We start from the raw sequence: 14,347 nt of genomic DNA on the forward strand, positions 1-14,347 counted from the left end.
AGCAATGCTCATCGCAGCCGGCGTTTGCGAGGCAGGACGAGAGCGGACAGTGCAGCAGACCTGCAGGTGTTTGCTTGGTCTGAAAACCACGCTTTCGCTGGGCTGGAGCAGCAAGAGAAAGACTTCCTTTGGAGGGGGCTTCTTAAGTTTTGATGCAAAGCGGTTTTCCAAAACATCCCCCAGTCCACCAAGATCTAAGCATTTTAAGTTTTGCCTAGTATCAATGACGTATAGTTACCATAAGGCTAGCAGAACAGGAACAATTACAGTAAATAGTGTTTCCTCCACACCGTGGCAGTGACATTCCTGCAGTTCCCCCAGCTGTAATTAACAGTGAAATCACGGAGGTTCCCTGAGCTCATTTGCAAGGCTTCTTTTCAGTATGTCCCATGCTTCCCTCGAGTCAGCCAGAGAAAAGGCTGAGAAACAAATAATGGCATTGCCACCCATAAAAGACCTGCGTAAAAAGTCAATAATCGAAAAGCATCCATTTCTTTAAAAATATTTCCTGCCCTGCGTTAACCCTTTCATGCTATTCACAGTGAACTAATTCATTTGAAGTCCCTTACTGCGATGAGGTTGAGCGCATGGAGTCTCAGGCAGCAGTGTGCACTCCTGTTAAAGAGAGGGGAAAAAAAAAAGTTAAAATTATGCAGAGTTGCGTTAAAGCTTAAGGAGCAGATGTTACAGCTGCAGTCATTTTAGAATTATGACATGTAGTCAACCTGAACTTTTGCTCCTTTTCTAGCTTCAGTGCTGCTGCTGGCAGGTCTAGCTGTAACTCCCTGTTTCTGTTAGAACAGCAGCCACAACCAGACCTCACTGTTGCTGGAGGGGAGCTTGTTTCTCATCAAGGCATCATGGAGAAAATTCCCTTGGAAGGATCTAACGGGATCAGCTCACCTGAGTCATCCCTGGGAAATATCTGCCTGATGTTCTGAGTGTGGCTAATTGGCCGTGCAGAGCAGGAGCGTGCTGCCAGCCCCACGGGGTCTGAGAAGTCCCCAGGGCTGTGAAAGCTAGGCTGTGTCCACGAGCAGGTCTGCGTCTTCAGGAGAACTTTAGTCTCGAAGCTGGGATGCAGAGGCAAAATGTAAAAACAAGCCACATTTTGATGGAAGCGAAATCTGACGGGATTTGTCTGAGCACAACTGCAGCGTGCTGTTCCCAAGCCAAAGGGGCTCCCTGAGCAGGTGGTGCTGCCTGGGAACCAGTGTCTGGCCTCCCAGCCTGCCAGCTCTCAGCCCTCTCTCTTTCTTCTCCTCATTCCTGCTGTACCTGGTCCAACACGGTGTGATTTGGCTGATGTGGGAGCTCCTCGGAGTCCTCAGCCCCAGGGGTTTCCTGTGCTAGAAACCCCAAGATGTTTGGCCCTGAGCCTTTCTGCCCTGTCACATCCGCTCAGCCCCTTCACTTCACCTTTCCCAAAAGCCCCCAGCTGCCACCGTGGTCTTGCAGAGCAGTGACCACCAGTTCCCGGGACCCCAGGGCCATGACTTCATTGCTGCACTTCAGGCCGCTGTCCTGATGTCCCACCATGTCCAGCTGCTGGTGAATGGGAGGACAGTGCATGTGCAGGGTCTGCTCCTGCCAGCGTGGTGGCTGCATTTAGCACTGGACTTGTGGAGTCCAGCCTGGTCTGAGGCACAGGAACCAGATATGATGCGAATGTAGCCAAGCTGCTGTATCCAGCCCTGGGAACGTGCTCCAGGAACAAGAACACACCTTCCTCAGAGAAAACTGGGGAGTCCTTCAGTGGGTGTACTTAGTTGCACCAGCAACGGTGCTCAGCCAGGGGAGAGTCTATTATTGATGGCCTGAGAACCCATAAGATGCAAAGAAACAAATATCAATGCAAGACAAATAGGCAAGAAGGGGATTTAGTCTGGGAGGCAATGACAGTTTGGAAAGGAAGAAGACACCGCATGCATATTTCATGGGCCGGTGTGCAGCGGAGAGGCATTTTGACACAGCAAAAATAACAGATGGCAACAAGTTACAACAGCCACTCACGGCACCTGAGAGGGAAATTTGTGAGGTGAAAACTGCTCCTTCTGTGTTGCAGCAGAAATCTGGGGCAGCCCTGGCAGCCTCTGCTAATGGCCTTGGTGCTCTGTGTGCTGATGGGCTGAGTCTGGCTGGGCAGAAACCTGCCTGGGGCCAGGGGGAGAACTGCTTTCTGCTGCAGCTGCACGTAACGCTCCCGGGGGGGATTTGCTGAGCTGAGGTGCTTCCATCTGGCCCTGGGATTACAGGGATGGCAGGCTGCAGTTTCTGCAGGGCCGGGGGCAGAGGGCAGTGGCAGCAGGGCAGCAGTCCCTTCCCCTTCTCCTCCTCATGGAGGCCTTTAGCATTCATCCTCTTGGCACCAGTTCCTCCAAGAGTCACCCTAGCTCTGGAGCTAGGGGCAGTCCTGCCTCATCCTGGGGCCTCAGAGGATGGACCCTCTCTCCCCCCGAGCTCTGGGAGCTCTGCCAGCCCTTGTGAGCCCTGCCTGCTCCCAGCACATCTCGCTGTCATGTGCACCCTGTGCTCACAGAATCTCTTCCGTGGTTTCCCTGGAGAGTGCTGATTCAGATCCTCGTTGACCTGGTGTTTCTCAAGCTGATCATACGCCTGTCTCATGTCCAGCGTCAGAGCTGTGACGCCACTTCCACTCAGAGGCCAGGATGTCAGGAGATGTGTCCTGATGCCCTGCCAGCCCTGCCCCAGGCTCCCAGTCCCCGCCCAGCTGGTGCCTGGGATGTGGTAACGGTGACACTCCATACTGTGCTGTCAGAAGCATGTTCTCAGGAGACGTGTGACAGTTTGTCCCTCATCCACCCTGTACTGGCAGTAAGGGCCAAAGCCCCTATGCCAGGAGGCAGACAGGGGCATAGGGAACAGCACAGACCTTGAGCTGACATCTAGCTGCAGTGCCGAGGGCAGATGTGCTCTCTGGAGTCGGATGTGCTGGACTGACGGATGGCCAGGAACACCAGACTTTCCTTGGCGTGGGTCAGGGCAGCAGCAGACGCACCAGCAACAGCCGGGAGGGAATGGAGCCAGCTGCCAGGTGAATGGCCGGGCATGGGCTGGGCTGTGGGCAGAGGTGGGAATGGCTCTTCTCAGATTGGTCTCATGTCTCATTATGAGACAGATATGTCTCGTAATCTGATGAGGGAGTTATTTTTCTCCATGAAACGCTTCATCTTCTTCTCCCTTGACACTCTTCAGGAAGACCCAGATACCCTGCAATACCCACACTGACAGATCCATGGGAACAGAGCCCACACGCGGTGCAGAGGAGCTTTCAGTGCTAGGACAGGATTGAGACTGTTACCCCACAACAATAGGGTGTGTTTTTAGGTGATAAGCTCATTCTTTCTAACCTCTCCAAGTAGTGCCACTGCCTCCCTGGTGCCCTCCCTCCGGGCAGCTCTGGCTCTCGCACGGCTCGTGTACGTAGCCAGGGGCACAGCACAGACAGCTACTGGCGCTGCTCAGCTGTGCTCTGCCGCAGAGGAGCAGCCGGGCCAGCCCTGCACGGGCACCTTGGCAGAGAAGGCAGCCCATCACCTTCTGGAGCCGGGGAAACACATCCTTCCAGTTTTTTCTGGTACTAAAGGAGTCCCTGGATATTTAACCACTAGAGCACGGGGCCCAGCATCCCAACGCTGCATCGGCAGGGTGACATACTGAGTTGTGGAGCACTCATGTCTTACCTCTACAGGACAAATGGCTAAATATATATCTGATTTTACTAATGAGCTGCAAGAAATTTAGAGGACTTGCTGGAGGTCACCCAGGGCGTCCCAGGAGAAGACCTCCAGCTCCTGGGACATTTCTGTTGTTTGGGTGTAGGGAAGAGAGCAGTTGAGCTGCCTGCAGAGCTATTGCTGTTACTGCTGAGGGAAAGCAATGTGGTGGTGCTCCTCCCTCACGTCTCACAGCAGTCAGCACAGACCTAATTTCAACACCTTCCAGGACCCTGCTCCCTCAGTGCAGATGGGATCAGAATCTGGATTGGGCTGAGAAAGTGCTCCCCTTTTCCTGGCATTTTCTACCTGCATCCAAATGATTTTCAGTGAATCACCTGCAGCGTAAGAAATAAATGTCAGACTCCTTCCGTTTCTCCCTCTGAGTTCCTGAAGATCTGATGTGGCTGAGCAGCCAAGAGAAAATACCTTGGTGAATTCCCATCTCCAGAAATGTCAAAGCTGTACAAAAAAAAAAAAAGAGGTTGCCTTCTAAAGGGCACCTGGGAAATATCTGAGGGCAGAGAAATGCACCTCAGACTTTCCTGGGTTGTTTTTTTCCAGAGGGTCCCTCTGTTTTTTTGTCAGCCCTCAGATCCTGTCAGACAGAGCTCTCAGCCTGCATAAAGGTGGGTTGTGTGAGATGACTGAAAGTGTCTGGGGAAGAAGGAAGGTCAGCAAATGCCTAAAACAATTTTGCCACACTTAAGACGAGAAATGAACATGTTTAAAGATTTCTGTGGAAGTGGGGTCTAGGGAATAGACATAAAAAGTCTTTTTCCAAGCTGACTCCCTTGGCTAGTAGGTTGCTTATGGAATCTGGATGCCAGAACACCTGGAAGGGAGCCAGGTCTATTTTAGACCTTCATAAATGATTTAAACACCTCATGCTAGAGAGCATTCCCAGGAAAGCAGCAGGGAAGAGCAGATGAAAAATAAAAGTGCTTTGGCACGGGGCAGCCGGTGGCAGAGGCAGTGGTGGGTTGAGAGAAGGGGCCACTTGGATCTGCTTCCCCTGCAGATGGAGAGGCCCAGGCCTAGGGAGATGTGGCTGAGAGCAGAAGTGATCAGCCCTGGGCAGGGAGGGCAGGACTGTTTGGTGGGGGCTGTCTGCCCCCTGACTTGGCTGGCTGTTCTCCCTCTGCCCCCCAGCCAGCATCGAGAGTTGCTGATGAGAAATGAACTTAGGTAGGAGTATGCACAGAGAGAGGCAGAATTTAACCCTGGCAGACAGTAGCCCAGTGCCAGCTTGGCTCTGAGGACAGCTCACCCTTGGAGGCCAGGGAGCCTCTTTCCAAAGCAGTCAGCTTCCTCACAGGTGACTTTCATGGTGCAGGCACTAAGAGCTCCTTCCATCCTGTTTTGCAGCCCAACGCCTGCAAAGAGCACCCCCTCTCCAGGCCTGCAGAGATGGGCTCCTTGCACTGAGCCAGACCAGCCGAAAAGACAAACTGAAGACCTCCTTGGTGTGGGTATGAGAGCCTGGGGTGATGGGGCTCAGGGCAGGACTACCTGCAGTTTTTTGGGGGCAGCCAGAAATCTGTGGACTTGGGATAAGCAGTAATTCCAAGGCCAAAGCAGATTCACTCAAGCAACCTTTGAGAACTTGGCTGTTCCTTATTGATTAATGTGGTGTCTCATTCTTCTAAAAATACACTCTTAATTACTGTGCCTCAGGAAGAAGAGATGTCTCTCAGCAAAACCTCATCGATTTGAGGGTTGCTACAGACACAGCAAAGCCCCTTTGGTCACAGAGCCTTGATGTCCACTACACAGAGATGGCTCCTTTCAGCAGGCAGATTCCTGTCTGGTTCATGTGATGGGTCAATTCCCAGCTCACAGCAGGTGATTGACACTTTCTTTTGTCCAAGTGTCACTTCTTTTGCTTCTTAACTTTCTCTGCGTTTAATTAAGAGGGGGGCAGCACAAAGTGACACTTGGACTTCTCTTCCAGTAGAAAAAAAGTAAAAATAAAAATGTTCCCTTTCTCCATTCATTCCTGAGATGTCCACAGAGAAATGGGGGAAAGCTGTTCCTCTCTCTTTTGTGGTTCTCCTGCCGTCCCCCTTTTCATAGGAGGAAAGGGATAAAATAGTAAAAAACAAAAACAAAACAGAAACTCTAAAAGCAGAAGGTTCCTTTTCCCCACCATAACAGAACATGCTGTAATGCGGGGAACTTGGAGTTTATCCTGGATGGGAGGATCCAGAGTGTCTCCTGGCCCTGTACAAACACAGAATCATTTTACACTGAAAATGGTATGTTCAATTTCCTAGAAGGCAGATGTTTTGTAGAAAACTTAGCACCTTATTCTTATGTCCCAGGGAAGCATGGAGCTGTCACCTCTGGAGGGAGAGCAGCAGTTGTCAGCACCAGGACCTCTCTGACACACAGGAACAGCCTGTGAATGGCTGGACAGGGACATTCTGGGACAAGCTAGGGATAAAAAGCAGGAATTGCTTCAGTGAGGAGTGACTGAGCCTGCTGGGAACGCCTGCCTGCCAGTGCTGACTGTGCCTGACTTCCTCCCTAGCAAGCGTATCCAGTGGCAGTGTGCAAGCCATCCATCATCTGACAGAGGAGCTGGGCAGAGCTCTCCATCTCCATGTGCCTCTGTCTATGCTCCATATACTTCGCTGTATTGTGTGATCCCAGCTGAGCCCCTCCTCCTGAGTTAAGGAAGACAAGCACCTAAGGGTCAAGGGACACTGGAAGAAAGAAGGTTCATTCGCTTTTGCATCCATAACTTCCATAGGCATTAGGAGAGAATGGTGAACTATATGCACCCAAAACCATATATCCTTGCTCATATCATGAGCTGCAGGTCCCTCACCATCACTCCCCTAATCCCTGAGCTCCCCTTTCTCTTATTGCAGCATTTGCTGCCCATCTTTTGATTTTGGCACCAAAGAAGGGCATAAAGATGACCATCTTCATTTCTTCACAGCCTGACATCCCCCTAGAGCTTTGTCCATCCTGTGTGATGAATCTGGTCTGTGAAAAACAGACTGTGTGGCTAGTCTCACTTCAAGTTTTATCTTACTGCATGGAAATGCTGCTTGGAAATGTTTTTTTGAAGCTGAATGCAATCTTTCAGTCTAATGGTTGCAGTGCTTCATTTTGCATGTTTGAAGTTCCTTCTAATGGGTTTTTTAAACGTAATCACTTAATTTTTATCAGAAGAAGTGAAAAGAAATTCCACCGTATGGAGGCATTTGGGACCCCAGATTCCCTGTCTCCACTCATGACATCGAGAGCCAAATGGCATGACAAAATGGCCTTGTCTTCTCTGCGTAAAACAGACATCAGAAGGCAAAAAAATCCTGGCCATTCCCCCAGCTTCTGCAGGGAAACGTGTCCTGTAACTGTCCTTGCCTCTTCCCCAGTTCTCTTACCGCAGTCATGCCTTGCTCTTGCCATGCAGAGAGACAAGGGAGGAGGTGGAACTTCTCTCATAGTAGGGATTCAAGGCTTGGCTGGAAAAGTCACAGCTGACCTGTGGTCACTTGGCTCGTGACAGGCCTTCTTCAAGCAGGAGGCTGAACTAGAGATGCCAGAGGCCCTCACAACCCACGGCTCTGTGTTCCTGTGACCGCTGTTCCCAGCTGTTCATTGCATGTGTGACAGCCACCCCAAGAACTGCAATGTGAGGGAGAGTCCAAGACAGAGCCTGTGCAACTGTTCTGGAAGACAGTCCTGCTGAGGAGCTGTGAGAGTACACCACCAGGCCTGGGGCAGCAGAGCTGTCAGCTGCCAGCAAAAATCACACCCTGAATATATGAGAATCAAAATAATTTTTCAGCATCATTGGCCAAATTTCTGCAGATTTTCCTGGGGACAGTAGAAGGCAAAATTCCAAGTCCCCATTCTACAAGCTGGAGGTGTGACAGCTTTCCACTGGAGTGACTGATTTTTTTTTTAACAGAGGCCAAACAAAGTCATTTTCTTTCATTAGAGATGCTGATACAGCTGGAAAAAGTGAACTTGCTCTCTGAAAGCTTCTCATCCATTTTTCAACTAATCTGCTGCTCTGATGAAAGGCATCGTTTCTCCCAACAGACTTGGGGTGTTTGGCTGTCTCAGCTTCAACACTTGTCCCCATAGCTGTGCTCAGAAATAACAACTGTTTTCCCTGAAACTTTGAAAGGAAAAGACCCAAGGATAGAAAATTTCAGCCCAAAAGAGTAAGGCTGGGCAAAATACAGGCAAATGGGAGCAGGGTTTTATCACAGGACTTGGCAGACAGACTTAAAGGTGGTTCTTCTTGCCTGTCCTTTTTGTTTCTGTGCTTTAGAGATCCTCCATTCTCAGTTCCTTCTGGCCCCGTATCATTCCTGTGAGCCCTTCCCTGCTTCCCAACCCTCCTTCTTTCACCACTCTGTATGGCTGTGCTCAGGTCAGTTCATGTTTTGCTGGCAAAAGAAATTACTTTGTCACCAAGGCAAATGACCTTCTCTGGGCTTTCCTTGTCCCAAGGGCCAGCTTAAATACTGGACCACACTCCTCCCAGCTGGGCTGTGCTGTCCTCTAGGACAAGATCTCAGATTGTTTAGTACTTAAATTTTTCTTGTCTCTGGAGCTGTGAATATTCCAGAACTGCACATCGTAGTGGCTTCACGTCTTGTGGGAATAGATGTTCTACCAATCTCATCCCACTCCCTCACCATCTGAGAAGTAGCTGGAGTGCTTTGGCCAACTGGCTGGTGGTGCACAGCAGCTGCTGTCCATTGCTGCACCAGAACGATCCTAACACACCACAGCTGGTTGGTGGAAATTAGATGCTGGAATCTTTTTGCTGGCTCTAGTCGCAGGCAACTATTTCCAAAGCAAGCATGTCTGTACTTTAGAAGATGTCTCTTAGCTGCATATGAGGTTGCTTTCATCATGGAACATGCTGGAAACCTGATTCAACTCCTTTTCCCTCCTGTGACTTCTTGCACTCTGATTTTGCCAGGGAGACAAGCCAGCCTGTTTCTGCAAGGCTTGATGAGTTCTCCAGAAGGAGCCTTTTCACCTTCACAGGCTATGCTGAGTGCTGTGCTCCTTTCTGCTGCGGGAGGGACTGTGCAGCGCTCCAAGGCCGTTGAATCACCTCTCCAGGAAGTCCCCTTGGAGCTGAGGCCAAAGACAGAACAAATCCAGCCCCAGAGGAATAGCTGTGAAATAAAATTGGATCTGAGTCATTCTGAGTATACAAGATTTTTTTTGCGCTATTTTTCTTTTTTTTTAACGGTAGGGCATCTAGCTCAGGGTGAGAAAAAACAGGATGAGGATGAGGTGCTTTAACCCTCTCTGAGGGAAGTTCAAGGTTGCCCTCACTACACCTCATGTGGGATTGCTCTCAGCTCCATGTCTCCTGGGAAAACTGACACCTCCTGTCCCCTGTGTTTTTCTTTTTGGAGAATTGATGCGTGTTGCTAACCCAGAATCAGAAATGTAGCTCCAACAAAAAAAATGTGTGAGGGGTCTTGGAGTGAGAGAGCCTGCCCTTCATCCCAACTGGCCCCAACCCCTTCCCAGTAATGGAGCACCTACAGGCCATTCTGAACTGGTCCCAGTGCTGCTTTTTGCTATGAGAGCTGACTGTCAACTCAGCAGGTGCCAATTCTCTCCTCATTCTTTTTGGATAACGGTATGGAGAGGCCGGACTGGTTGCTAGCTCTGCCCCTACGAGGGTGGAGCCAGGCCTGATAAGAGTCAGCTTCTGCGGGACTGAGACCAGCAGTGGTGAGACATCAGCTGCATCTATGAACCCAGCTGAAAACAGCCCATTTCCTGGAAACCTGTGGGGTCTCTTCCTCTGGGGATAGGTGGGAAGGGAGAGAAGAGTCTGCTGTGTTCATGCCAAGGGAGGGAACAATCCAACCAGCATGGCGGTGGAGGGGCTGGAGGACCTTGCTTCTCCTGGGCTCATCTGCTGGTATTTACTGGTGAACAGGAGAGGCAATGAACAACATGAGCTGTACCTTTTGGGAGGCCTGCTGGGTTTACCTTGGTTATTCTGGATGGGAATATGATGCCTGTCTCCATTTCTACCACCAGCAAAGACAATGGGTCTGGTGGTCTCTTGTTCTTCCCTCCACTGGCCATGTTCCTGTGCAGTCTGAGAGGGAGGAAGGATGGGGTGCCTGCGAGGTTGGGGTGCCAGTGCCAGGGTGCTAGGTGTGGCGTGGTAGGTACTGATAGGATTGGGAAGAAGGACGCAGGGCTGCAGGGATAAGGTGCTGGGTACACAGCAGCCAGCAAAGACCATGAATTGGGATGCGGGGACGTATGTTGCAAGGTGGGAGGACCTGACAATAGACAGGCAGCACTGGCTACCGTGCAATCTTACGATGCAGGTTTACCTGCACCGAACCTGCTGCCCCAGACGGGGGGGGGCAGGAGGCGAGAGCAGCTCTGCGAGGGAGGCCGCCCGCAGTCTCGGCCCCGGCGGAGGGCTCGGGCACGGCTCCCTGCCAGCCCCCCGCCCGGCTCCCGCCGCCCCTTAGCGACGCAGCGGCCGCCGTGAGCTGCGGCAGGGGGCAGGCGCGCTCCCGGCGCACGTCGGGCGGCAGCGACCCCCCGGGCGCGCTCCCCAGCCGGGGCGCGCAGTAGCGCGGCGCCGCGAGGTGGCGCTGCGGCTTCGCCCGCCGCGGAGCGCCGCGCCCGGGGCCGGGGCCGGGGCCGGGGCCGGGGGGCGGGAGGCGTCGCCCGGCCTCCCCCAGCAGCGCGGCGCTGCTGCCGGGCACGGCGGGAGGGCGGGGGGCCACCTCCTCCCAGCCCGCGGCTGCCTCGGGGGGGCCTCGGTGGCCTCCGATGTTCCTTGGAGGGAGGGTGCAGGTTTTCCCCAAGCTCTTGTCTCCGGTTTCGCTCCGGTTTCCCTGCGTGGCCCCTGGCTGGAGGGACACAGCTTGCTGCTCCAGGTTTTCAAAGGCACGGGCAAACTCTCAGTTTAGGCTTGCTTTAAATGCATGGAATGTTTTAACAAAAACTCTGTGCACTTCTCTACGCCATGCAAATAGCAAGACTGCTTAAAACTCCAGTAAGTTTAAATTTGCTGAAATCTTGTGGTCAAGCTACCGCAAAGGGGCTTTCCTTGCTGTCCTTTCTGGTTACTCTGAGTAATCTTCTTCTTCAGCCAAGACCCCAGGGCGTAGGCCTCTGTTGCAATGGTTGCTCACTTGAAGCTATCCTACTTCTAGGCCCTCAGGCTGCTGCAGTGACCTGACCTGACATCTGGCCACCCTCAGCAGAGCACTGTGGGCACTGCTGGGCCATTCCCTCCCTGTGAAAACTCAAGATGACTGTGAAGCTGCTGTGCTATGGCCAGCGTGTTTTGGCCCCCTGTCCTGCAGCCTGAAGGAGTGGAACCTTCTGGAGCACTGCATCTCCCCTGCAGCCTGGAGTTTGCAGCTGGCAGGGGCTGTGGTGCATGTGGGAAGGAGCATTCAACTGTCCTGTGGACAAAATTCTACTTTCACTCCCACCTGCAATCACAGGACTGCAGGGAGCTGGCACGTGCTCCTGGAGCCCTGGTGTAGACGCACCGAGAGGCACTGAAATCCCAGGGTGCCCTCGGGGAGGATCAATGGCTGCATCTGCTCACTGTGGTGTCTTCCCTGTCTAGCAGCAGCAAAGGGCTCCTGGCAGTGTGCTTGGAGAGGGGAGGTGAGCTGGGGACACCTGGGTTTGCCCCATTCATGGACACAGGGAACGGTAGCTCTTTGGGCCAAGTGTCTCTGAAGAAACTCTCCTCCAAAGCATGTTGTTTGCCTACTCCACCACAGTATTTACTGGGAGAGAAGGGCCTTCAGGGGCCTCGTGGGCGATGCTAGGGCGTGTGCGTGTGTGCACTAGCATGGGGGAGCCTGGACCCATGCAGGCAGTGTGTGTGCATGTGCATATGTGGGTGTGTGTAAGCGGGGTGTATGTGAGTGACTGTGTGGGGCTGTGTGTGTTGATGTATGGGCATAGGTGTGCGTACAGTGTATGAGTAGGGGTGTGGGGGTGCTTATGTATGGGGTGTGCAGAGATATGTGTGGGTGTGTGTGTGCATATGGGGGATGAATGTGTGGGCATGTGGGTGGTACATGAGGGGACTGTATGTGTGTGCACATGTATTGTGTGCAGGAGTGCTTGTATGTGTGAGGAAGTGTCTGTGTGTCTGTGTGTACATACAAAACTGTGCAAAAGTGTGTGTGTGTGTGTGTGTCCATACATGGGACTGTGTGCTGGGAGTGTGCGTGCAAGGAATATTCATGCAGGGTCACAGTGAGAGGTGTTTATTGGGGGGCAGAGTTATCAGCGGGCTGGAGGATGTAGGGGTGCGTGCGTGTGTAGCTGTGCCCAGCAAGACCAAGGCAGGTTTAGCAGCCCTGCACCTGGGAACATGCTGCACTGGCCCTGGTGGGGTCTGGCTGGTACAGGTCTCCTTCCCAAAATGCTCCTTCCTAGGTCCAGCTCTGCGTGTCTGGTCCTGATCAGAACAGCCATGGCAGTTTATTGCCGCACCAAGGAAAGTTGCTGGAGCTGTTACAGAGAGCATCCTGGGAGGACCTCCCAGCCCATCCATCATACACAGCCTTGGCATTTATGAGGGATCGGAAGCAATAAATTCTGCCTGGGACGTGCCTGGAAGTCCATGTCAAGGACTGACTCTGCAAAGCCTCTCCAGGTGCCATGTGCCAGCACTGCAGCTCTCAGCAGGCACTGCGCAGCCTGTGCTTGCCTGTTCCCTCCCAGCCCTTGCAGGGTGACTCCTCAGACTGGCACGGACCTTAGGGCGCTACCCTGTCCCAGGCAGCACCATCCCAACTGGCACAGGGTGCAGAGCGTCCCTTTGGCCCTGCTGGAACGTGCCAGCCCTGCCCTGCCCTGGCAGCCAGGCAGAGGTAGTAACTGTCAGGGCTTACAAGTGTCTCTCGAGGACACTTCCCACAGCCTGGCTCTCTAATGTAAGTGATTACTGCAGGGCCATAGCTTTACCGGAAAGATAAGTGAGACCACATCTGAAGTGCTGTGTCCAGTTCTGGGCTCCCCAGTACAAGAAAGCCATGTACTTACTGGCACAAGTCCAGCAAAGGGCCATGAAGTTGATTAAGGAACTGGAGTGTCTGACATACAAGGAGGGGCTGAGAGAGCTGGGACTGTTCAGCCCGGAGAAGAGAAGACTGAGGGGGGATCTTATCAATATGTGTAGATATCTGATGGGAGGGTGTCAAGAGGATGGAGCCAGACTCTTCTCAGTGGTGCTCAGTGACAGGACAAGAGGCAATGGGCACAGACTGAAACAAGAAATTCCACCTAAACATAGGAAAAAACTTTTTACTGAGAGCATGGTCTAATGCTGGACCAGGTTGTCCAGAGAGGTTGTGTAGTCTCCATCCTCAGAGATATTCAAAACCCAGCTGGACACTGGTTCTAAGCAACCTGCTCCAGGTGACCCTGCTCGGAGCAGAGGGGTTGAGCTAGGTGATCTCCAAAGCTGCCTTTGACCTCAGAGATTCAGTAATTCTATAATGAGGTTGCTGAACGCTGGAAAGATGGAGCAAATATCCAAGACCAGAAAACAATGAGAAATAAAAAGATGGTCTGACCTCCTCCTTGTCTTTTTTCCATGTTTCCGTTTTCAACCTTGTCACTTTTTGAAGCATCTCCACCTGCAGAGAACTGACAGAGATGAAAGGGAAAACTGGGTGTTGGTGGGGATGAAAAAGGAGAAATAATCCCCCAGACTTCCCTTTGGCTGTTCAGTGTCACCACAGGGCATCGATAGGGGACTTGGCTTATTGCCAAAGATGACAGCAGTTCAGGCCCAAAGCCACATTTCCCTGCCCATCACGGGATCACAATAACAACAATTATTATAAAGAGTATGTAAATTGTCCATTTTTTTTTTCTGGGAAGGATGCTGGGTTTCTGATTAAACCCAATTTTATCATGACATTTTGCTCTGTGAGTAAACTCATCTTGGCTCTGCCCAATGCTGTAGTCTTGCTCAGCAGAGCACAGACAGCCTGATAACAATTTGGCTGCTAAAAATTCTAAAAATAAAAGCTGTCTTTTTTTTTCACCCAAAGAAACATTGCAGAATCACATGTTCCTCTTGGTCCAAACTGTCAAGGCTTTTTGGAAGGAGGGGCTGCTGTGCACAACACTGAACTCCAAGAATGCATCGTTTTGCTTTTCTGTAATATTTTATTTTGAAAACTGGTATTTTTCAGGTTTTGGCAGCGGCTGAGGAAACAGGGAAGCAAATGTTGCGGGGTGTATTCAAACATTAGTCATTGGTTTGGAAGTAGCACGGCTACCCAGAAAAGAGCTTTTTGAAGGGTGACTCTAGAAAGCGCTTGTCCAGAAGAGGAGGGCGAGATGTGGAGGGATAGAGCTCACCCCTCTGCTGTCTACGGATGTGGACGGTTCCCGTCTTAGGAGCTGTACTCTACTGGCTTAAACTGGGAACTCCAACCGGAATCATCCCTCCTCTTTTTGGAGCAGAGCAGCTCTTTGGGGTTTTTGGGACTCAGCTGTTCTGCCTACCTAACATTGTCACTGAGGCAGCGATCTGCAGTCTTGGCCCTGACCAGTCCCTCTCTCTTCTGAGAATGGGATGAGTGAGCAAGGGCCAA

General features: G+C 51.9%; 1 long non-coding RNA gene across 1 annotated transcript; it reads left to right on the forward strand.

The window, feature by feature from the left end:
* Positions 1-2,318: 2,318 nt before the first annotated feature.
* LOC135330224 (uncharacterized) lies at positions 2,319-8,920 on the forward strand. Its single transcript, XR_010392096.1, has 3 exons — positions 2,319-3,055; positions 5,106-5,209; positions 6,062-8,920. It is a non-coding gene; the product is annotated as an uncharacterized LOC135330224 (long non-coding RNA).
* Positions 8,921-14,347: the final 5,427 nt, after the last annotated feature.

The sequence above is a fragment of the Dromaius novaehollandiae genome, chromosome 17 (assembly GCF_036370855.1).
Source record: "Dromaius novaehollandiae isolate bDroNov1 chromosome 17, bDroNov1.hap1, whole genome shotgun sequence".
In the NCBI taxonomy this organism is placed as follows: domain Eukaryota; kingdom Metazoa; phylum Chordata; class Aves; order Casuariiformes; family Dromaiidae; genus Dromaius; species Dromaius novaehollandiae.